General features: G+C 35.8%; 1 protein-coding gene and 2 long non-coding RNA genes across 23 annotated transcripts in view; 1 reads left to right on the forward strand and 2 right to left on the reverse strand.

The window, feature by feature from the left end:
- LOC116847231 (homeodomain-interacting protein kinase 2) overlaps window positions 1-6,326 on the reverse strand; it is a 41,231-nt gene extending 34,905 nt beyond the window's left edge. For 10 of the 21 annotated variants that reach the window (XM_032822014.1, XM_032822015.1, XM_032822016.1 and 7 more), the window contains exon 1: window positions 5,240-6,324. The gene's annotated coding sequence lies outside the window, so the exon portion shown is untranslated. Of the gene's footprint in view, window positions 1-5,239 lie in introns of all 21 variants that reach the window. The other 11 variants (XM_032822002.1, XM_032822009.1, XM_032822006.1 and 8 more) reach the window with 4 other exon arrangements.
- Window positions 6,327-7,482: 1,156 nt separating this feature from the next.
- On the forward strand, window positions 7,483-18,699 carry LOC116847216. The gene is made up of 3 exons (XR_004378703.1): window positions 7,483-8,681; window positions 8,762-8,890; window positions 18,463-18,699. It is a non-coding gene; the product is annotated as an uncharacterized LOC116847216 (long non-coding RNA).
- On the reverse strand, window positions 10,472-23,789 carry LOC116847217. Its single transcript, XR_004378704.1, has 3 exons — window positions 23,719-23,789; window positions 12,685-12,754; window positions 10,472-10,821 (listed from the first exon to the last, which is right to left on the reverse strand). It is a non-coding gene; the product is annotated as an uncharacterized LOC116847217 (long non-coding RNA).
- Between the last annotated feature and the right edge of the window lie 546 nt (window positions 23,790-24,335).

Raw genomic sequence — 24,335 nt, forward strand, 5'->3', positions numbered from 1 at the left:
ATATATATATATATATATATATATATATATATATATATATATATATATATATATATATATATTTAAAGACCAAAACAAAAAGAGTAACCAGGATTAGGTACGTGTCCTGGCATTGGTATTTTTACCTTAAATACTTGGCGCAGTTTTTACCTTAATTACTTTGGCACAGTTATAATTAGATTAATCATTCGAAAACTTAGATAATTTGCGATAGAAGTTAACACTTCTAAGACACGTGTTATCCTATATCAGGTTAAGGGCATCATATTTTTAATTTTAATTGCTAAACTATATTTAATATATTACATAATACATTATATAATACAATAATATATTACAATAATATATTACATAATATTAGGTCGTTCATTAAGCTCTGCGGTAGATTTGTGTTTCAATTTAAGGCAAAAAAATCGCAGAACTTAATGAACTACCTAATACATTATATAATACAATAATATATTACATAATATTAGGTCGTTCATTAAGCTCTGCGGTAGATTTGTGTTTCAATTTAAGGCAAAAAAATCGCAGAACTTAATGAACTACCTAATACATTATATAATACAATAATATATTACATAATACACATTATACACAAATTTCAGAATTATTCACCATTTTGTTTCCACTACCGTGGTGGAAAATTTATAACTTATATTAATATTCGAAATATACCCGTATTTAAATATTTATATATCTTTTTTATTACCTGTACATCTCTATTAGATAAACTGATGTACAAATAAAATACTTATCAGAGAAATAAAAAATAATAGCTTTTTGTTACTTATAATATATATATTATAAGTGACAAAAAGCTATTATTTTTTATTTCTCTGATAAGTACTTTATTTGTACATCAGTCGTTATATATATATATATATATCAGTTTTGTTTCAAACTAACACTGATACCTAAATACTGAAATAAATATAATATATAAATATAAATACTGAAATAATAATATATAATAATAATATAAAAATAATAATAGAAACAAAAATAAAAATTTACAAAATATTGCAAAAATATAGTTTACCGATAAAATTCGAGCAAAATTGCACGATGATCGTAGCTACCCGACAACCATCTGGCTGCCCGCATCTCGCACAGCAGTGTAGAATTTTTTTTATTATCTTTCCAATTGCAAAAGAAGACAGAAAAAGAAAATCAGCAATATTACTTTTCATTAACACTGTGTGATTCCTGAGTCTTTTAGATAATACTTGCAATTTTGCTTACTCGCAATTTCGCAGTAAACTAACAAAATCAGCTATGCCCGCAGGTATAGACTCCCCTTACTACCTAGTTCTTACTACCTAAGTAGGGATCCCAGAGTCCACCCTTAATCCATTTGTGGATCATCATTTCTGGATAGAAATGATTTCTGGATGAAATTATAATTATTTTATGTATACATTTAATTGAATTATATTCAACGTCAAATAAAAGTCGAAGTTATTTGCTTTTCCTTTTAAAACCCGCTTTATTTTGGTTCTTGGAAAATAACAATTTTTAATTGTCGAAATAAGTTTTTTCAGCGTGCAATGTAAAACTAATTTTTTTGCGAAGAGTTATCCTTCAAGAATGTTATTCATAACGAATTCCTCTTTCAGAGCATTGAAAGTTCTGTTTCCCTTTGTGTTTTGGAAAAAAAAGATTTAAAAAATCATATACCTTACAGGTTGCAACAGGTTTCTCATTATTTAAGTTTCTATTTTCTGTTTTGAATATAAAATAGAAACTTAAATAATGAGAAACAAATTTTATTCTGATTTCTTTTATATTGAAAGAAAAATGATCCTATCCAGAAATGATGATCCACAAATCACACCACGTTTTAGCAAAACAGTGATTTATACGGAAAGTTAATATCTTCTCAACTACATTATTTTGATAACAGACTACAATAATATTAAAGATATACACTATACACAATTTTCAGAACCGTTTTGTTTTGAAGATATAGCGATGGAAAATTTATAATTTGTAGTAATGCTAGAAATACATATATTTAAATACATTTATATATCTCCTATTATCTGTGCATCCCTATTGATTAATTAAGAAGTCCTATTATTCAAATTTAAATAAAAAATAAAAATATTATTTTTTCGTCTTATTTTTTAATCTAAACATTTCTGTCATAAGAAAACTTTAAAAAACAGGGTTTCCCCTCCAAAAAAGTGTCTAGAGAAGGGATTGGGGGGCTTAAAACATTTTTTAATTCCATGGCGTCAATATAGAAGGAGAGAGGAGTTAATAACAATCACCAATGTATGGTACTAAGACCCAATATTGTTTTTACCAATTTCATATCAATGCTAATAATATCCCCATGAAGAGACATTTATCAACACTCTGTATATTTTTTGCAGCTTCGTTTTAAATTACTTATATTGCTTAGACGGCAAAGTAAATGTATAGAAACGTAATTTTATTCGATAAATGGTAAATTTATGAATAGCGCTCCTTGAGGCACCACTGAAAATACGATACTTAGCGATACAATTACCTTAAGTCTTTCTTGAGAAAAAGGGGTATCTATTGCTTCGACGATTGTCGATCTCATTCTATTGAGAAAATTGCATGCAAAATTGATATCATTTGAGCACCTAACTGGCTATATTTCGACAGATACACTCATCAAGACCCGAAGTATTGTCTTCAAAATTGGAGATTAACAACGAATCGCCACGCCCACGTGACGATTTTTAAAAGGACTGTTCTTTCAAGTCGAGTCAGATTGCACGTTTTAGTTTTTATAGTAAAACAAGCGTATAACCGAGCGTTGAAAAAGAAAAGTAATACGAAGTGCCAACACAGCATTAGTGCAATTAAAAAGAACAGGTCTTATCTTTGACGTCATAGATAGATCATCGTATCTTCGTCGCGTCAAAGTGTAATTACGACTCGCCAAAAGGAATAATTAAGTGCAGAAACGGATATTTTATGAAAGATAATCTTCCTAATTGCTGCGTGAGGCACCAAATACAACTACATTAAATACGAAATGCGATACAACGATCGTCGTAGTAGACTGTGTTTAAGCAAGCCACACGATACACCTCGACGAACACGTGAAATGACGACATTATGAATTTGAAGTACGCGCTCACGTCGAAAGAAGACGATGCCCCGACTTCGAAATTACTTCCGCGATCATGTCAGTAAATGCACATCGCCATTCGCCTTGCGAATAACACAGCAGAAGGCGAGCAGGAAGAAAAGAGAAAAGGACAAGAAGCGTGAACAACTCGTGGCACCGATGACACCAGTTCCTCGAGTTAGATACGCCCGTTAGTACGGCGTCTAGGCACGCCTTAGTCGTTCTACGAATGCAGCACGCGATTTTTAGGTTATGTTACGTCGACCGACTCGCACGGGGACTCTATCTAACCCACATGTCATTGCGTTTCGTATGCAATATATACACGTTTACTCCCCCCTCCCCCGCACTCTTTCCACGTCAGTCTATTCGTTTTAAAGCACGAAAAGCGGTTAGGATGCTAAGAAGCAAACCCAAGCTTCAGGCTCGAGCAACGATAGGAGAACAGGCCGGGGATGAGAGTTCTCCACTTTTCAAAATTACAACACGCACCGCGATACGTGTTATACGGGCGTACGTATCGCAAAGTTGCTCACAGCTGTTCGCCTCCGTTCCACATAAAACATAACGGCTGCCGCACGAAAAAGAGCGCACGACGTAGAATGCGGCTCGTCCGGCCGGATCGGATTGCTCGTGGACGAGATACAAAAATAAGACGCACGTCGACGTGTCGGGGAATGCCGCCACCGGGGCGTCGCTCGCGCGCGTACCGCAATGGCAATGACGACGACGACTACGACGACGACGACGAGACGACGACGACGGCACCCCCGCAATTTTGAAGGTTAGGTCGGTCGGGGCAGCCGCGCGACAGATGTTGCCTGGGATCGGTTTCGTGTTTCGCGACTCTAGTGTATAGAGCGAGAGAGAGAGAGAGAGAGAGAGCCATTCAGTCGACAGGACGGAGCCTGGCATGAGGGAAAGCGCCGGCCGAAAAAGTGCAGACGCTGATAGACGACCAGTCGCGTAGCGTACGACTCGTCTAAATAGAGAGAGAGAGAGAGCACAAATAAGTTAGGAGTACAGAAAGACAGAGACGGAGAGAGGCAGCAGACAGCAAACACAGCATCGACAGAGGCAGACAAAGAGAGAGCAAGCGAGCGAGTGAACGAGCGAGAGAGAGAGAGAGAGAGAGAGAGAGAGAGAGAGAGAGAGAGAGAGAGAGAGAGAGAGAGAGAGAGAGAGAGAGAGAGAGAGAGAGAGAGAGAGAGAGAGAGAGAGAGAGAGAGAGAGAGAGAGAGAGAGAGAGAGAGAGAGATACATATGCGAGGGAGGGACGTGGAGAAAGGAGAAGAGACAGCAGACACATCGTTATCGATACGCGAAAACTTGTCGCGAAGGATGAGCACACGCGGTATAATCCCACGTCGTTGTGGAAGATACCCAACGACAAGTGGGGATTTTCGGCTAGAGAGAGGCGAAAGTATATCAGTATGCATCTGCGTGCGTACACGAATAGAGAGGAGGTGGGTGTGCGTGATAAAGAGACAGATGGAAGGGGGAAGGGGAGAAAAGGGGGCGAAAGAGAGAGAGAAATTAGCCAAATAGGTTGTCTGTAAAGTTGGAAGAGTAAACGAACGAACGTGCTATCGAGAGGAGTACACATCCATAGGACGAGGGGAAAAAGAAACTTTCGACTCGCTTTATACTTTTTGTACGCTCAATGTGTACGGCCCGCCGGGCGTATACGTATGTATGTGTGTGCGCTGCTCCGAAGCTGGTAGAGTCCACGTATGGCTCGCTCGCTCGCCCGCTCCGCTATGAGAGCCGACGAGGTACGCGAGAAGACACACACGCACGTACCCACGTACGTGCATACACGCGCGTGTACGCCAAGCCGAGCGCCGTTCAAACGCCTCTCTTCCGTCGGCCTGTCACGTCGAGGTCGAGCTCTGTACCCCGTCGATATAGTCGCCGTCGAGGAGAAGGCTAAGGCATATTTCCGAGAAGGTTCTTGCCGTGTGAGAACGGACAGACGGTCGTGCCGTCGTACGCGATAAAGAGAGAGAGGGAGACGAAGAGAGACGGATGACCGAAAAATCCACTGTTGCACGAGAGAGAAAGAAAGAGAAAAAGAGAGGGAGAAGGGCAGAGACGCGGCGTACGCAAGCAGAGAAATTCACTCACCTCTCACTTCTTGGCCAGTGTCTCTCTCTTCAGGGACGGGCCCGACGATCACGTAGCCGCATGTTCCGCTTATCCACAGTCTGTCCGTACCTCCGTCCGCTATGTCGGCCTCTCGTCAGCGACACACAGCCATCTTGCGTAGCAGAGCTGGCCCTGGCTTGTCGCACAAACGCCTTCGGTGCGGTGGCTCCCGGCGAGAGCGACTGAGAGAAGCGTCGACGACGGCGACGGCGCGCCGTGGAGGGGGGAGAGTTGCCGCTGCCGCCGGAGCGACTCGTCACGAGCGAATGAGACGACGACCGTTCCGCCGATGACGGCGCGCGGCAATGGGACGGAGTGAAACACAGACGGAGACGACGACGACGACGACGAGGACGACGACGACGACGACGACGACGAGGACGATGACAACAACGACGAGGACGAGACACGACCTCGCCAACCGAGTGCGTGTCGTTGCAACACGCGCACACACCACCACCACCACCACCAGTGGAAAAGCACGCGCGCGACACTTTTCTCTACCACCGCACGCGCGTACACCGGAGTACCATCGGAGCACCTCCTCACCGTCTCCGTCGCAACTGCCCGCACCGCCGCCACCGCTGCCACCGCCGTCGCCGTCGCCGCAGTCGCTGCTGTTGCTGCCGCTATTACGACCACTGTTATCGCCACCGACGGCAACACCGGACCACTACCACTCTCACAGTTTTCGCCACTTTTCCGCACTGCCGTCGGCCACCTTCGTCACGTACATGTTCCACGCGGCGAGCCTCGCACGCGCGCCCTCGATACCCGTCGTCGTGGACCTCACGCTCGACCAGCTGCCTCCCGAAACGGCAGCTCCTCGGTGCCACGGTTCAGTGGACAACAGCGATCATACTTTCTCGTCTCTTTGCCCCACTCCCTCTCTTTCTTTGTCACTTCACTTCGTTTCTCTTCTCAACTCAACTCGATTCGACTCTTCTCCTTCGTCGTCGCCTCCTCCACCACCTCCTCCTCCTTCTTGCGTTATCGGTGCGCTGCCGCACTGTTGTCACTGCTGCCGCTGAATCGCTACTAATCGCTCCGCCGCGCACAACCCCGATCGGACTTGATCGGGCTACCGCTCGGGCCCGACTGAGCGCGTGGTGGGGGCGCGCTCGGCTGTTTCCGTCGCGGCGCTGCTGCCTGTCGGCCGCAGTGCCGGCGACACTGCGGGCGCCCCCGGCGCCCTGGCCCCGATTCCGCCGCCGTGAGTCACGGTTGCGACCACGACGACGGCGAGGACGTCGTCATGAGACTTTGGGAAATACTCGTTTTGTAACGGACGCATTTACTAAACGACACGGTTCATACGGTCAAAAAGTGCACAAGGCACGATGTTTCGAGATGTCGCCCGACAAGCATCCTTTTGCACTCGTTTCGTCCTCGTTCGTTCGCGACGAGTGGTAGATACGGTTTATGCCGCTCCACCTTTCGTTGCTCTCCTTCCTGGTGATACACGCGGCTTTTCTTGCAAAAAATTCGCCACGTGAGCAAACGGAAAGCATGGGGAGGGATGTTCCTGCACTGAGGGAAAAATACTTGGAAAGAGTGCGGCCAGGTGCTTATAGGCTAGTGACCCACTTTATTCAGGAAAAAAGTTTGAATGCAAATTGGTCTTATTTTATGATTTTTTGACGCGCCGATTTCGAAGATGCAAGTCCCAAAGTAGATCATCGTACTGTTTCGGAAAAAATGGCCCATTTAAAATTGCACCCCACTAGATGGCGCCACTTATTTTCACAAGTAAAAAGTCAAACTATGGCGATTTGCAAATAATAAATTCATCTTCAGCGAGTGGCAGTGACAGTCCTAGGTGTTGTTTTTGGAAAAAGGATGTCTGAATTAGATCTCAAAAGCGTCCGATAAATTCGAGTAAATTCTCAAACGATTGGCACGGCCAAATTGCATTAATTGACACAATTTGATTATTCTTTGAAACCACTAGTAAAGTTAAAGTCGTAAGCTATCAAGAAATAAATTGCATTGCAAATTAACATTTTTATTTTATGAAAATTATGAATGCAATTTTAAATGGATTATGTTGCATAATCGTAATCAACGCACTATAAAATAAGTACAATTTGGATTGAAAACTTTTTTCTGAATAAAGTAGACTGAACCTGACCGCTTTATTTGTGGTGTACAAAGTTCGCAGAAATCAAATTAATTTCTACGAATAAACTTTATATTCAACTCAGTGCAGTTGATAACAAATGATGAGTTAACTTTGACAAAATGAAATGTTATTCGTCGTCTCACAGATGAAGCGTCAAGTTTTATCAGGTGGTCGAAAATGTTCTTTGAAAGTTTACTCAACAAAAGACAAGGTCTGCTCAGTTCCACTTTTCGTAAATTTCGACTATTCTCCGACTCGGTATTGATCATTTACAAGAGAAACAAGATACATGATGACCGACTCGAGATGTTCCTGTTTGCCCGTCGCCGAGTAACGTTACGACTTACATTCGTAACGTCAGCTTCGACATTGCTATATGGAGCACGACCGTAACAGTTTCTACCGTCGCGCGTCGGTTTCTCATTCTCCTTTCACGCCGCATCGCGCCGGACTGATTTCCTACGAAAAAATACAAAAACAATGGGTCTACGTGAGACTGAGCCGGCGACTTATAATCGCGTCTGTATGTGAGAACGGTGGCAGAAGATGAGTCGGATTTCATATATCGTCCCGAGAACTTTCACAACCGCGTTTGTTGGATTCGCCAGTGCCGTGTGGCAAAAATGCTATTTAAATAATAGAACCGCACCGACAAAGACCCATGGCTTGACTCCGATGAACCGCAGATGTGTGTTTAGCTAAATATAACAGGCGCGCGTTCTTTTTTAAGCTCGCTGTTCCAGGAACAGCTATGCGCTTCTACCGTTGCACCAGCGAACTATTCTACGTAACCGTCCAAAATTGTTCCGACGATTCATCATCACGATGGGAGATCGCTATCTCTGTGTGTGTGTGTGTGTGTGTGTGTGTCATATTGAATGCTAATGTTTTCTTTTTTTTTCTTTGCGGAAAGAGTTGTCGACGGAGCTCGTGCGCCGAATCATTTACAATAATACGTGTCGCGACGTCGTCAACCGTCAAGACGGTAGCTCTTGGCCGAGTTTACAACTCCGGAGCGATAATTTCGGCGCAAATAGTTCGAGACACTAACTGAAAAAAAAGAATATCCAAGAGACGAATCCAAGACGAATCTGTAAATCGTAAACGCGCTGAAACGACGTATTTTAAAGTGCAGAGAAAGCTGCCCGTAGAAAAGTTTACATGGAAATTTTTTAATCGCGAGTTTCGCAAAGGGTTTCTCACGAAAAAGTCATACACCTCTCTCCCAGAGAAAAATAGAAATTATGCTATTTAAAAGATTTTATTTCGTAAAGGTTGATACATGCGCTGTTTTATCAAGTAAGATTCAAGTTTTATCAAGTAAAACAAATTTGCATCTATTATTTTTAAGCTGAATACCTTCATGTATTTCTCGAAAGTTTTACAGCTGATCAAAGGTTAACAAATAGAAAGAAAAGAAAAATGATCCGATGTCACAGTTGGATCTATTTGGAACACTTTCAAAAAAGTCACGAATAAACTCAAAAGTTCTCTCACAACATATTAAGGTAATCCTGAATGTTTTAAAGGATATCTTATAGGATATCTTATAGGAATATCTTATAGGATATTTGTTAGAATATCTTGGATATTTTCTAGGTTAGGTAAATTTTGAGATATCTCGTGCTACTTGAGAAATATCTTTATATTTGCAAGCAATGTTTGATAAATTAACTTTTTTCTCTGAGTTAAATTTAAAGGTAATGGATTATAAAATAAACTTAGTTAACTTAAAAACTGATTTAAGTTAAACGTAAACAAAAACTGAAGCAAAAGTTAAATTAAATTTAACTTATTAAAGATAAAGTTTAATTATGGGAAAAGATATATATGTTCTTTGCATAATGGACATTTTAATTGTACTTTTTAATCGTACATTTTTATGTGAAGTAATGAAAATGTAGTTTTTCAACAATCCGCAATAATTTTAATATTGATGAATTATTTTAACTTATATAAAAAAAGGTTAATAAGTTAAAGTTAATGCATCTTAAAATAATTAATTTAAGTGTAAAGCTAACTAACTTAAAATTAACTAAGTTTTTAGTTAGAAGTTATTCATTTTTTAACTTTTAACTGAATAACTAGTTATTACCAAACCCTGCTTACAAGTAATAAATACATTGTATTTTAAACAAATATTATTTAAATATTATTAAAATATTATTTTTTTCTTAACAACAAATATAAGTTTGAATTTATACATACATACATATATACATATGTATATATATATATATATATATATATATATAATAGATCATATAAATATCTATAATATGATATCTAGATATCATATAGATATATATAGATATATATAGATATATATAGATATATATAGATATATATAGATATATATAGATATATATAGATATATATAGATATGTATAGATATATATAGATATATATAGATATATATAGAAATATATAGATATATATAGATATATATATCTATATTAATAGATATCTATATGATATAAATGGTATATGGTATGTTTATAAAGTGTCTCGCTTAACTTTGAACGTCTGAAATACCTTAATAGCTAATAAAAGTGCAAGAAAATGTTTTAGGAGTTCATCTTAGGTGACTTGTTTTCAACAATTTACTCACCAGGAAATCCATTCTGACATACGACTGCGAAAAATTCGATTCGGCCTTTCGCGTTCTTTCTTTCTTTCTTTCTCCTTTCCTATCTTTCTCTGCTTCCCCTCCCCACCCCCACTTCTCCCTTTCTCTCTCACTCCTTCTCATAGTACGAAACGAGTTTCCAACGATTCAATGCCTTGGTCTCACAAATGTGAAAGTACATTACTGCAGGCTCTGAAAGTCGTTTTGCTCGAAGGTTTACCTCTCAAATGGCCCTGGACCGTTCACCGAGAAAAGAACTTCGGTGAGGACAAAGTATCGTGTGTAATAAAAAATTGCACATGAAAAAAGAGAAGGAAAGAATAGGATGTATATGAGAGAGAGAGAGAGAGAGAGAGAAGAGAGAGAAAATGCAGTAAAAATAAAAATGTAATCAATTTATGCAATAAAAATAAAATAAAAGTTAAATAAAATCATGCGAAAATTAGACGTTTTTGTAGAAACTTTTGAAAAAAATGAAATCTTAAAGGGGTTCGCGCAACTTTAAATACAGCCCTGTCAGTGTATCTCTCGAATAAACGTAAGGTTTCGTTAGATATGTATAGACCTAATTGGCTTACTCGCCGAGTATATAATTTTATTACTGATAAAAGTAGTTGAATTTAGTTGAACTCATTTTCGCTCCTTTTGACGACCTCTTTCGTAGCAGAAGCGCGTTACAGTTTTTGTCGCGATTGTCGCGATTACTGTGCACGATGAAACGGAAGCCGCATTTATCTACTTCCTCATGAGGATATGGTGCGCCTTTGGAATATCTTAATCTTTTCCTCCTTCACAACGATCAATCTGTCGCTGGAAAAAATACCCGAACAACGAATAAACATCTCTTGCATAGCCTTAATGGAAATGTACGCTCATTTGTGTGCAAAATCAACAATTATACGATTATTAATAAAGCTATTTAACATTTAATACGAAATGCTACGTAGGCGCAAATAATTCTTTCAAATTAATCCATTAAGACTCCTGGCTACTCGCTACGGAAGTCCTGATTGATCAAAAGTGAGAGAAAATACACGCTGAAAATTCCTACAAAATATATAGAAATAAAAAAATATATGTTCACAAAATGACATCTGCAATCAATTAAGCCAGATAATAAAACACGTATTATGGAACTCTGCGGATTTGATTCCGATCGAAATAATTCTGTTTTCTCGAGAAAAAAATAATCTGAGGAATAACTAAATAATTACGATCAAAATTCATTTAAAAAAGTTCCATAATACATGTCTAGATCTGTAAAATAATAGGTTTCTTTTTACTCTAACAATTAATAAATTACCGCAAAATTAACGTTATAGAATCATGGAAAAAGATATTTTTACGCCCGCATTTTCGAGAAAGAGGAACCGTTGTCTACAATTTATTGATTGTTAGAGCAAAAGAAAGATGTTCAGACTATTTTACAGATCAATCTCGATCGATTATAAGCGTTATTCTTATGGATATATTTGTTCATTTACGTATTTCGCAGGAATTTTGAGTATGTATTTTCTCGTTTCTGATATCATCAATCAAGATTTCCGCGGCGAATAGCCAAAAGCCTTATGTCTCCTGCACACAGAAGGTGGCAATGCTTGCCGCGTAGCGGAAGTTGGCTAGAGAATACCGCGGTGGCCAATCAACGTCTCGTTTGCCCGGAAAGAATAGATACATAACTTCCGCTGCGCGGAAAATGTTGAACTCAATCCAACTTTTACTGTGCGGCAAGTGTTGTTATGTCCTACGCAGAAAAAAGTCTTATAATAATGAACAAATGCATTTGGTTTAGTCTTTCAGTGCTATCTTTGGTAATTAGTATCAAATATAGTAATAATTACTAATCATTTGATAATAATTATAAAATGATTAGTAAAATATATTCTTTATTTAGTTGAACCAATAAATTAATTTGGTTCATACAAAATAATTTCGTAATAATTACTAAACAGTGCAACTATTGCCAAATTTGATCACATTTCGTATATTTACACGGAAAAAAAAGATTTGGTTGAATTAACCAAATATCTGGTCGAATATTAACGATCCAGAAATTCCGATTAAAGTAACTCGAATTCTATTTAACAAGATAATGTTTAAGAAGATTGTAAGTTAACAAGTCTTTTGGTAGACATGTCTGATTAAATAACCAGACATGTCTGATTAAATAACCAGACAATATGTTCTGTTAGTCTACCAAAAATCTTGTTAAGTTAAACAGAATTCGGGTTACTTCAGTCAGAATTTCTGGATCGTTCATATTCGACCAGACATTTCATTAATTCAACCAAATCTTTTGTTTCCGTGTATCATATATTGTGGTAAATATTATTAAACAATATCATTTTAATAAATTATTTGATGATATGTACTACATAAATTAATAATAAGTAAAATCACTAAATTTTAGCGATAGATACAAGTCTTGGCAACAGCTATACAAGCCTTGCTATTTATCAATATTCATGAAATTATTACCTACATGTTTAGTTGAAACTATTTCACTATTTCAGTATCTGATAACTATTGTCATGATGATTACTATAAAATCTTTTTTTCGTTGATGTGCAGCAGCCAATAATTGTATACAGTTTATGTATATACAAAACAACTGCTTATAACGCAACACTACGTGCTATGTGAGAAAACTTCAGAAAAATCATTTCTCCTTACCGCAACTTCCGCCGCGCGGCAAGCGTTGCCGCGTCTTGTATGTAAGAGCCATTAAGGGAATGCCGGGATCCTGTGAGAAATCGAAAAATATAAGTAAAAAAGAACAGTGTACCGCATAAAGTATACAATGTACCGTATAGGTAGTTTGCTAATACTTAGGCTGAAGTCCCATGGCATGTATTTTCCGCGTACCGCGTAAGCGCGTAATCAATAAATTGCGACGTTTAGTATTTCTGTTGGAACTTCTAAAAGAATAGAAAGATGCGATTGGTTACGCGGTTACGCGTTACGCGAAAATACGTGCCATAGAACTCCGCCATTAGAATTAGAGGCGTTATGTCCGCATCACACTAGAAATTAATGACTGCGTCTGCATCGCGTTTGCCTCTATGATTGTCACTTAACCAATTAAAAAAAACCTGCTGACAATTATGGAAAATAGACGGACGGCTAAACGAGAATCGCGAATCGCGATTGTCAGCAGTTTCTATCTGAATGCTCAAGAGACAATCATAGACGCAAACGCGACACAAATGCAGTCGTCAATCGCTAGAGTGATGCGGACATGAGTAATACTTTGTATGTCTTCATGTAAGTGTACACGCACATATATCTAGTGTATGTATATACATGTATGTACATTCAGTTCATTCACATTATTGAATAGACAACATTAATGCCTGGAACGGATTATTCGGGAACTAGTGTGTGTGTGCGTGTGTGTGTGTGTGTGTTGCCCTTCTTTATCCTATTTAATAATATACATGTATATATGTGTGTGTGTGTGTGTGTTTTATCAGTATATATATGTGTATAGCTAAATTGTTGTTTGCAAATTTTTAAAAAAATTTGTCTTCCAAATTATTCTGATGGTCTTATGATCTTCTCACATGTCGTCCGAATATCGGTGATATGATATTTTATTTTACATATATAAACTCTCAATTTTTTACATATAGCGAAAATAGAATGCAAGGTTAGATACCATATAAAATAATAGTTATAAAATTTTTTTTTATATTTTGTAAAACATATATAATACTGAAATGCATTAACATATCCAAGTAAAGCAAAAATCACAATGTCGAGAAAATAATCGAACCGTGAATAAAAAGTGAGTTTTTAAATCATTTTCTCGTCATTTTGACATTATTTCAACGTCATCGTAATTTTTTGTTCCGGCTGGATACGTACATTCACACTATAGATGCATTTGCAATTCTGTGAAGCTGGAAAAATCTGCAAATAATATTAATCAATAATATTGCGCAATCTGGTAACAATCACGGTTCTGACATCCTTTTTTAAAGGCTAAAATTATTATGCGGACGAAAATCAAAACAAAATTCTTGTCCAACGCAACTTTGATTTCGATTAACGTTACACGATCTACATATTAACCCACATAGTACCAAAATCAATTTTTTTATTATTAAAATGTTGCTAAAACATCTCAGTGAATTAAATTTTTTGCATGAAAATACAATGTAATTTTTTTGAAGACCAGTATAAAATATTATCTTAAGATAGTATTTATACTTTCATAGATATTAAAATAATTTTAATTTAACCACAAAGCAACATCTTATGAATTAATCAAAGACACCGTCTATTAATGTTCGGATTTGAGAGGATGCTGATGCAGAAAACTTTGTCGAGTGTATGAAGTTGGTACCCCATTTGAAATTTATAATTTTGAAAGTTGTTCCAGATTGTTCTGACTTTGTACCACATTGTTCTAAAGTGATATTGCTTCATTCGAAACGGTTTTCGAATAAAACAAAAAAATGATTTTTTGAGCTGGCACCCCACTTTTCGAAAATCGAACATTCTGATACCGCAATAGATTGTTCTAGTTGTTCCAAACATTGTCCCAAAAGGACAAATCAATAAGTTTAATTATAAGCCCGAAAAATTAAAAAAAAGTTTTTTGACAAACAGTCTATCGGACCAAGAGTAAACTTATACTATCTTTCTTGTTCCAATCGAGATCTTTTTGTTCTGAGTTGTGCTAGGCTTAAGAATTATAGTTTTAGAGTATGAGACTCGTAGCGTCATCCGTTCTCCGAAAATTCGAAAAAAAATCGATTTGACAGTACTCGACATCAAGAGTAAACACATACTTCCTTTCTTGTTCCAACCGAGATCTTTTTGTCCTGAGTTGTGCTAGGCTTAAGAATTATAGTTTTAGAGTATGAGACTCGTAGCGTCATCCGTTCTCCGAAAATTCGAAAAAAAATCGATTTGACAGTACTCGACATCAAGAGTAAACACATACTTCCTTTCTTGTTCCAACCGAGATCTTTTTGTCCTGAGTTGTGCTAGGCTTAAGAATTATAGTTTTAGAGTATGAGACTCGTAGCGTCATCCGTTCTCCGAAAATTCGAAAAAAAATCGATTTGACAGTACTCGACATCAAGAGTAAACACATACTTCCTTTCTTGTTCCAACCGAGATCTTTTTGTCCTGAGTTGTGCTAGGCTTAAGAATTATAGTTTTAGAGTATGAGACTCGTAGCGTCATCCGTTCTCCGAAAATTCGTAAAAAAATCGATTTGACAGTACTCGACGTCAAGAGTAAACACATGCTTCCTTTCTTGTTCCAACCGAGATCTTTTTGTTCTGAGTTGTGCTAGGCTTAAGAATTATAGTTTTAGAGTATGAGACTCGTAGCGTCATCCGTTCTCCGAAAATTCGAAAAAAAATCGATCATCTAAAAAATCTGAAAAAATTCTGGGATACTCTAGAGAGATTATATTTTATGTCCCAATAGTTATTTTAGTCATTTATTAACAATCTTTTGCAATAACAATTTAAATTTGCCGAAATTGACAAAAAATGTAATTTTGTAAAAAAAAATTCATAACTTAACAACATATTAAAATGAACGAAAATATTTTCAGGTGTTTTAGGTGAAACTATTTTCTTAAAAAAAAAGTTCTATATACTGATTTAAAAAAGTATAATTATTTGGATGATTGAAAATAAGGATGATTGAAATATATTTCTGGTGACAAAAATTCAAGAAAAAGATGATTTCTTACAAAAATTAATCTTTATTATAGAAAAATTGGCGGAAATAATTACAAAATGTCATGACAAAATAAAGTGAAATTGCTTCGTCGTTTAAGCCTAGTATAACTCAGAACAAAAAGATCTCAGTTGGAACAAGAAAGGAAGCATGTGTTTTCTCTTGACGTCGGGTACTGTCAAATCGATTTTTTTTCGAATTTTCGAAGAACGGATGACGCTACGAGTCTCATACTCTAAAACTATAATTCTTAAGCCTAGCACAACTCAGAACAAAAAGATCTCGGTTGGAACAAGAAAGATAGTATAAGTTTACTCTTGGTCCGATAGACTGTTTGTCAAAAAATTTTTTTTAACTTTTCGGGCTTATAATTAAACTTATTGATTTGTCCTTTTGGAACAATGTTTGGAACAACTAGAATAATCTATTGTGGTATCAAAATGTTCGATTTTCAAAAAGTGGAGTGCCAGCTCAAAAAATAATTTTTTTTGTTTTATTCGAAAACCGTTTCGAATGAAGCAATATCACTTTGGAACAATGTGGTACAAAGTCAGAACAATCTGGAACAACTTTCAAAATTATAAATTTCAAAAAGTGGGGTGCCAACTTCATACACTCAACTTTGCCGACAATATACTTACATTTTTTTTACAAAGCTTACGTTGTGTTTGTTGTACAGAATTACTAATGCCTTTACGCAGTGAAGATACGTGCAAAAGTAAATAGGAGCATTGCTGAATATGTGACGAAAACGAAAAAAAATTTAACGTAAAATCTCAAGCTATTAATTAACGTAATATTTGCCTAATCCAAAAGTTTCGCAGCTTGTGCATACCGAAAGTGTGGATGCTTCAAACAGAAAAATTTTCAAGAACTTTGCTGTACCTTCGTATCTGAATTCAGAAGCTTAAGAATATCCGAAAAGTTTGCAAAGACTTCTATGTATGCGTGGTTAGGTTTTCCGCTGAATATGGTAAAACAAAACAACACACATTTACGTAAGTTCTGTATATATAAGAAGGGCGAAAAAGATAGCGTGATTATGTCAGTGACAATCGTCTCTACGTTATCGACATCTTTTGAGTTCGTCATCGACTTCAGCCTAATAGTACCGGAAAGTAACATTTTAAGTGATCATAATAACGTCGCTATCACATTTTAATAACTCAATTACAATCTTCTTAAATTTCATGTTGGTGTAATGTTTTTGTGCTACGCGAGGAGATACGAACTTTTGCCGTTTGACTTGATCGTAAATAAAGTCCATCGCACGCGCGCAAACAACAACGCACATTTGAATCTTCATTTATGTGCATATATATTTGTACTCGTACGAACGATAGTCGCGGAAGCGGTGACCCCGCTTGCTCATGTCAATGGTAATCGTAAATCGCGAGTCGGACGCGTGCATGGACACTGTTTATCTGTCACTTTGCAATTGACGATAATAAAAAACGACTAGTTAGTTTATTAATGAATGCTCATGTATCTATTTAATACTGAGCGCAAACTCGAACTTATTTGTCGCATTGTGCACACGCAAGTGGCAAAGCGCGAGAGATTCGAATAATATTCTATTATCTAGGCACAGCTGGCGATGACATATGCGCTGAATTCACTAGCAATACGATCGAAAAGGTTAAAGCAAGGATTTTTTTCTCGTCAGTGTTGTTTTACAAGCGGAAACTGTTACGGTTACACGGAAAGCATTTGCGCGAAATCTCCGTCCAACGCTAAACTGAAAATTGGTGGCGTAGAACAGGTTGGAATCGCATCGTTTTCGCGACAACGCTTGTGCAAGTGTACCTAACGCATCGATTATTGATTCAGTTGCAAATAGACGCGAATGATAAATTTATCAGTGGCAGTGGACGCCTCTATCCCGGTGAATATCTCCGCTTTGACATCTATACACTTTCTATGCCTCTATGCCTCTATACTGCTCGCAAGCGGACTTGCGATTCCATATTGGAAAACGTAGAACTTCGATATTCTGTGAGATCGCTTTGATATTTTTGATTATTCAATACTATCGTTTCGACTTGAGACTCTTCTCGCTGTGGAATTTTTTTATCAATGGCGTCAGAAATGAGGAAATATATTCTCAAAATTCTTGCAAAATACGTTGAAGTAAAAAGATATATCTATAAAATGACACTTGTAGTCGTGCGAGCAGATTTGTAAAATAATTCAAGTAAAATAGAAAATCACAATGGCATCAAAATGACGAGAAAATGATCTAATCGTAATTGAAAAGTGAGTTTTTTCTTGTCATTTTGATATCATTATTTTGATTTTTGTTCTGTCTCGAATATAATATAAATTTGAATTGCTTATTTTACCTTAATATGGATATCCTGATTCAATTATTTTGTTTTCAAAATTTTCAGGATTTTTAAACGTCAAAATGTTAATATTATTGTGCAATTATTATTAGACATGTCAAAACTAAAAACAATATTGTTGTTAATTAGAATAATGTCCCTAAATATTATATGTCTTAAAACACGAATCTAAATTTGCATCCCTCTTTGAAGACAATAGAGCAAAAGTTGTACTTAGTATAATTTTCTTGCACTTTTATCAGTAAAATATTAAACAATGAAGATATGTAAACTAATTTTCACAGTAGAACAATAAAATTGCACTTAGTACGTGTGAAATGTTGTATTAGTTTTCTTTTTAGTAGAAAAAATAAAACTGTACATTTTAAGTATAGAAAAGTGTAAATAAATATTTTATTTCTAGATTCTTGGCGCATTTGATTTCAGAACTAACGTTCAGAGACCATATTTTGGGCACGTAGCAAATACAAAATGTCTTTCAAATGTCTTCCTGATCTTCAAACTAAAACCGTGTTAGACGTGACGTTTACATAAAAATGAAAACGAAATTTAAACTAAAAGCTACATTTAACCCAATGTGCGTCCAGAATAAGGCTCCAGAGATCTAACGCGTCTTTACTCTGATAACTACACTGTAAAAGTCAACGAAATAAATAACGTCACTCGTAGATCAATCGCATTAACTTTCTCAATCCTGCCTTATACCTAGTAAAATATTAAAGCGTTTACACAGCCTAAGTATAGAGAATACCGAGGCTAGATATTTCATATTTCAGAATTTCGAAATTACAACTTCTCTGACAATTAATTGTTATAACTGACTGCATAAACGTAATAGATACAATATTTTTCAATGTGTTAATGCTCGCCACGATCCTGTTAACTGTATGCTTTATTTTGTAATTGTAATAACCAATATGCAAAAATGCAAGAATTATCTTGCCTTGATAACGGACACAGTTATCCAGTAGCGCAGGATAAGAAGGCCATATATAAATATATATCCTGATCAGTAATTCCGCGAGAAGTCTCCACAACCTTCTTGCCAGCTTTTAATTTCATCGGTCTATTTTGCCAATCAATTTTACCTCGTTCTCTCATATGCTCGATGTCAATTATTTATAAATTAAAATTGCTTTTATTGTCCGAATCCATATCATACACTTGTATGAAACTTCATTTTGGTTAGTAACACGTTGCTTGACTTTATTTACTCACAATAGAAAATATTAATATAAAATTTTAAATGGCTCAAAAATTTATATTTTATTATTATAAATCAGGTTTTTTTTAATTTTTTAACTCTAATATTATTTCGATTTTGTATAATAAAAGTCAAAGGAAAGTATTTATGTATCCTAAAGATATTCTGAGAACGTCTCTACGTCCTGAGAACATTCCCAGGATATCCCTTAAAGATTTTGTGCTGTCTAGAAAAGTCTATACTGCCTATTCAAAGAATAATTTTTTTTAATTAGCCAAAAGAAAAGAAAACGTTAGGAATGTGTCTATCTCGCTAAGTACAAGTTCTTATAGAAGGTCTAATATATCATAGAGAGTTATTATTATTATTATTTCGCTTGCAAATTCATTTGTACTCTTTATTCGTAACAAATAAAAACTTGTACTTTTCATTCGTAACAAATGAAAAAAACTAAACTAAAATTGATGAACATACGTCATACATCATCATATTCTAATAGCACAAATCTTTCAGAGACATCCTAAAGACGTCCAGAGAACATCTGTATGACCTGTCTGTATTCATAGTCGGATCTTATATTTAAGAACGCCTTAAATTTACTTTGAGGTGGACTACTATATGGATCATTTCATTGGCTACTGAGTATCTGAAGATAAACTTAAGATAGTCTTAAATATAAGATCCAATTATAAATACTGACCAATGTTCTAAGGACATTCATGCGATATTCATAAAATATCGTATACTGTTTGAGTAGCGGCGTCGACTCGCAACTCAGACGTATCAGACGGTACTTCAAATATCCAACAACTTTAGGGCCGGTTGTTCCAACTTTTTGGTAAGTTGACTGATGATTAAATTATATATCTCTCTTTGTTTCTTAACTTCAACTTAGACAAAGACATATATATGATTTAACTATCAGTTCATTTACTAAGAAGTTAAAACAACCGGTTCTTGATTATTTAGAATTTGCTTTCTATTCGAAGAATGAAATAATGGATACTCTGATGCCATCTAACGGAATTCCTTGCAAAATTTTAACCTACAAATAAGGCAAACAGTCTGTATAGCGCCATCTACCATCATCTTTAAATAGCTTTATTGCATTTAACCAGAGGGAAGCATGAGAGCGGCCACCAGCCTGATTTCAATGGCCAGAGCTAGACGCATTTTTGAGGCGCCATCTAACAAAGAGAGTCTTTACTACGTTCATTAAGCGTATTTTCGCAGTGGTAACGATCACTGAAATATATACTACCTGGAACGCGCGCTACCTCTTGAGTGTTGTGGGATGAGAGAGAGCACGCTTGTAGGTCTCGAACAGCACTCTGTCTTTGTCTAGTACAGTCTGAATCAAAAGCTAAGTCGGCTAATTTCTAAATATAAGCTGAATCTCCGAATTAGGAACCTTTGCTTTGTTTTTCTTAATAATAAGTCGATAAGTGAATATTAATAAATGAGAAAAAAAAATATTTTTTTATATCTTAAACTTTCATTCATAAGCTTAAGTCACTGCCATTCAGAGCCTCCGCATAAGAACATCCGTAACATGTTAAGTTTACGGATTTCATTGGGCGCTGACTTAAGTTTAAGTTTACGTACAAGTATGGCCATTGTATTATCAATATTTAATATAACGTAACATGTTACGGATGTGCGTTGGCTCTCAGTGATTACTGCTTTTTATATTGGCTTGGTTTACATCATACACTTGATACACGTACTAAATAGAAACTTTCTATTAGATAATATTAATATCGGCAATGCATATCAACGGCGACGCATTCAATCATTACAATACGTTTTGTTGATGAGTATTATACCAGCTTAATGTACCGTTGTTTATATATATCGTCGATATTAAGATTATTTAATAGAAAGTTATTATTTAGTACGCGTATCAAGTGCACGATGTAAACCAGGCCATTATCTCTAACTTTTAACTTGGATTGTATCACATTCTCCCCACTCTTGACACTGTGAACCAAATAAGGATAAGAGAGGAAACAAGGAACCTCTCTCTCATCCCGCACGTCTCAAGAGGCACCACGCGTTCCAAGTAGTATATATTCGAATTCTCGCGCATGTGCAGTGGCATCTGTCCTGCGCATAGACCTAAAGTCGTTGGCCCGTATTCTGAATTCTCTTTTAACGATAAATGAGCCTCTAAAAGAAGCTTTTATCGATAAAAAAAAGTTTCAGAATATGGGCCGTTATCTCGCAGCGCGAGAAAAACGAGACTGATGAGAGATGATCTAGCTTTGCGATAAGTTCGCCGCTAGCTCGCTTCGTGCCTATGTCGCGCGGTCATCAGTAGTGAGACAAGAACAGAGCGATTGAACATTATCCTTTTCTAACTTACTATCATTGTACGGAAGTATAACGGGCATGAATCAGACGCATTTTATCGTTACCACCGCGAAAATGCGCCTAACGAACGTAGTAAAGGCACACTTTGTTAGATGGCGTCTCGAAAATGAGTTTAGCTTTGGCCACTAAAATGAAGGTAGTTGCCGCTCTCAAGCTTCTCTCTGATTTAACCAGAAAGAAGCATTTAACTGGTTTGAAACTTGGCTAAGCAACCTGTTACGGTTTTATTAGTTTCATAATTTCTGCTATGAGTCGCCACCGTCTTAACAAAAAGGCAAGATTGTAATTACGACTCATTAATAAAATGATTTTTAGTTTTTACAAGTTTTATAATTTAAATACTAGTTTAGAAAACTTTTTTATTTCCAAATATATTACAGTATTACAATAATAAGTATTGCAACTCAATGACAAGTCAAATAGATCAGTGTTTTTATTCATTAATAAAAGTTAGATATTCTTTTGATCTGTCCATATAAATTATACTATCAGAAATGAAAATTTATGGAAGATAGATTTCAATGCCATTGAAATCAATTTCTTGCATACAAAAGATATATGCGCATTAAACTTTAATAATAAAATTAATAAATATTAATAAATTTTAATAATAAAATTTAGTAATATGATAAATTTTAAGAAGTTGTGAGGATTTATAAAATTTAGGAATATCAAGAAAAATAATCGTTTCTAAAAAACAAGAGAGAGAAGAAAAAAACAACATTTTATCAATCAAACTTGACTCTCTTAAGCTTGATCTACAGTGTGATCTTTGCTTCTTATTGTTTTCCTGTTGTTTGCTTCCTTTGCTTGTTTTCCATCTTTTTTTAGTTTAAGGTTTAAGGTTTGAGTCAGAAAGAGATAAAGAAAAAATAACAGGAAACAAATAACACATTATAAATCAAGCTTTAATCATCGGCGACGTGTCACAAATTGCGTAAAACATTTTAAACGTATCCAAAATGGGTGCATTACACTATACAGGCACCGATTAGTATGTGGATAAATGCCGTTTTTAACATATTCATTGTGCTTTTATCTCACATCCGACAGAGGAGAGAAGCACAGGTGAAACATGTCCGCGGGAGTGTCCTTCCGGTTTTAGCAATCGTAAAACCGCAGGTGCACCTCGCCACACAATGCACAATGGATACCCGAAATGAATTTCCGAATGATGCAATTGCCAATCTATAGCGCGATATAATTCATCATAAAGCAGTCATTATTCAATAAAATTTTTGTTAAAATAAAAATTTGTATAAGTTCGTTCGAATGTAAATTCTTTATTAATAACAAAATTCTATTAATAATTCTATTAATAATTATATTAATAATAAAAATAAAATTTTATTAATAAAATTGAATGTGTATTTCTTATATATAATTGTAATATATAATATATAATTATAATATATATACATTACTATAATTATAATGTCAAGTAACCTGTCTCATCGTGAAAATAAAGAGAGAAATATATAAATTTATTAATATGAAAAGCAAGAAATAATCATTATTGGAATATTACAAATCGATATAGAATCAAACATATATTATTAATTTCCCTCACAAACAACGTCTAAAATCGGGACATAAAACGTTTAAAAGACACCTCTTAGCCGTCGGAATATAAGACGGAAAAAGTTACATAAAAAACATGTATCAATTTTCCTCGTAGCGTTTTACATTTATCCAAAAAATGAAATAAGCATTACGGTTTATTGAAAGTCGCTCCAGCTAGATCAATAAGGTTAGCAAAAAAAAACAACAATTGCAAATAGAATCAGAGCATGAAAAACCATATTGGACATAAGAAGCATTTTCCAAAAATTTTACAGTATTTATAACAACTTATTGCAAAATTGATTTTTACAATGTACTTCTTATGTTCAATATAATTTTGCTCCCGTCCAATATGATATGATATGCTCCGGTCCTATTTGCAAATGTTGTTTTTCTGCTAACTTTACTGGTCTAGCCATGAACTTTAATGAGTTAAAAGAAACGGATACAAAAGTGTCACTAATTACAACGCGCTCACTAATTGAGACGTTTATTTTAATGCGATGAAAATCTAAGTACCGTTTTGGTTTGTGATCTTCTACCATCCTTTGCATACGTTGGCCTGGTTTACATCGTGCACTTGATACGTGTATCAGATACTATATTCGTATCAAATTCGTACTAAATATTTAATACACACGATGTAAACACTGACGGATCAATTTGGCACGAGCGTACCAAGTAGGAGTATCGTACTAAACTAATATGTATATCGGGAGCAAAATTATATTGAACATAAGAAGTACATTGTAAAAATCAATTTTGCAATAAGTTGTTATAAATACTGTAAAATTTTTGGAAAATGCTTCTTATGTCCAATATGGTTTTTCATGCTCTGATTCTATTTGCAATTGTTGTTTTTTTTGCTAACCTTATTGATCTAGCCATGGGCTGGAGCGACTTTCAATAAACCGTACTAATATGTATATCAAATGACACAAATGACGATGTAAACGTGTGAAACTAATATTGGAGGGAACCTAACCTAGTTAAAGTCGGAGTTATCGGTAACCGTTGGTTTCTCTCAAATTAATTATAGTAAAATGTCTTGTAAAAAGGGTTATAAATTAAGGGTTATAATTTATAATTAAGGGTTATAAATTAAGGGTTATAAATTAGAGAGAAGAAGAAACGAG

This window comes from Odontomachus brunneus, unplaced genomic scaffold (assembly GCF_010583005.1).
Source record: "Odontomachus brunneus isolate Ranch 3 - 2012 unplaced genomic scaffold, Obru_v1 Obru_scaffold_075, whole genome shotgun sequence".
Lineage (NCBI taxonomy): Eukaryota > Metazoa > Arthropoda > Insecta > Hymenoptera > Formicidae > Odontomachus > Odontomachus brunneus.